Genomic DNA, 1,842 nt, shown 5'->3' on the forward strand with positions numbered 1-1,842 from the left:
GGCCTCATGGGTGGTAAGTTGAGATCAAAGTGGACTGGACCTTTTGTTGTGACTAATGTTTATCCTTATGGTGCAGTAGAGATCCAGGGTCCATCTGCAGCTAAAAGCTTCAAGGTGAACGGGCATAGACTGAAGCCTTTCCTCAACAATCCTTCTTTGTTGGATGCAGTGGTGGAGGAGACGTCTTTGGTCCACCCCACCTACCCTCCCATCTGACTCAGGGAGTTTCTTTTCTCCTTCCTTCCTCACTTTTATTGCACTTTGTCTATATCTGCTGACTGTTCTGATTGTTGATCTGCTGATTGTGACAAACTGAGGACATTATGTTGTTTAAGTGTGGTCTATTAGGGGAGGTTGTTCTTTGTTTAGATTTCATTTTCTAGTGAATTTTGTTGAGTCTTGTGTACAATTTTGCATGCTTTTTGTGAATTGTGGACTGTGATTAGGTTGCTAGTTTCCCTTCACTGCATTGATACTCTGTTTTGTTGGAATCCTTGCTCTTCTTTGCTTGGAAGATAATCATGATGTTTGAGAGTTGGATTGATTGTGACCGATTAACTGTGTGAGATTTGAGCCAATTGATGATCTTTCTTGTGTGTGATATGTCTCTGGATTGCTTGCACATTTGCCTTGGCTTGACTCTGTTGATAATTCTTGATTCATGAGCATGTTTGAAAATGATAAAGGCATTTTGTTGATTGAGCCTCTCTAGCCAGATAGCNTACCCTGTTATGATCTCTTTGTTAGCCTCTTTGAGCCTATACTTCCCCCATTTCTTTGTTTTGAAGCTCATACAATAGCCTAAGTGAAAAACCATGATCACCTGAACCTTAGGAATTTTGGAGCTTTGGAATTGTTTTGGGAATAAGTGTGGTCTCTTAGGAATTGCAGATGACTTGGCTAGTGAGTCTTCTTCTTGCGGTTGCACTGTAAATATCATGTATCTTGTCTTTTGAATTGTGTGTTGATTCGAAAAAAAAAGAGAAAAAAAAAAGAGAGAAAATACGAAAAAAAAATTGAATAATGGAGTCAAGAAGAGGATGGAATTAGAGGTTGTGGGTGTGTTTGAATGTGTTTACACTTATTCCCCATTGCTCCTCTATTCCTTTTGGTTTGTAGCTTCTTATCCAGATGTATCCTCCCTTGTTCTTGCCCCATTACAACCATGAAAAGACCTTTTGATTTGAACATGCATGTGTGCTTGAGTGTTGATATTAGAGGCTTGCCAAATCTATTTGTGTTTGCTTTCTTGAGTGCATCGAGGACATTGATTTATCTTAAACACTTGAGAGAAACACTGATTGTGTGCATCTGTGAGACTCTGTTGCTTTTGATTCATCTCTTGAANNGATTGACTGTTTTCCATGTACTGAACTGTTTGGATGATTCTGTAAGTATCTGCTTTCATTGACTGTGTGTGGGGATTCTGCCTATGCCTTTCACTGTCCAGATTTTGTGAGAATTGTGCAACTTTGTTTCTGTTTTGTGAGTCTTTGTTGTCTGGTTGTCGAGTCTGTGTCACCTTCCTGATGTCCTCGGTACTGTTCCTTGTTTTGCGTCTTGATTTTGCCTAGGAGTGCAAAAGACTAATTGTGGTCTATTTTGATGAATCAATATTTTATACCATTAACTTAGTTTTTCGCGCCGAATGGTGTTGATGATTTGCGCTTAATTCTTAGTATTGTGTCATTTTCACTATTTGGGCTTAATTAGACCAATAATTCATATTTTAATTAATTTGAATTATTTGAGCTTAATTATTCCTATTTCTATTTTCAGGGCAATTTTGTAATTATACTTTGGGACTTTTGGAAGGGCACCAAACAATTGAAGAATTTCCAC

Source organism: Vigna radiata, chromosome 9 (assembly GCF_000741045.1).
Source record: "Vigna radiata var. radiata cultivar VC1973A chromosome 9, Vradiata_ver6, whole genome shotgun sequence".
Taxonomy (NCBI): domain Eukaryota; kingdom Viridiplantae; phylum Streptophyta; class Magnoliopsida; order Fabales; family Fabaceae; genus Vigna; species Vigna radiata.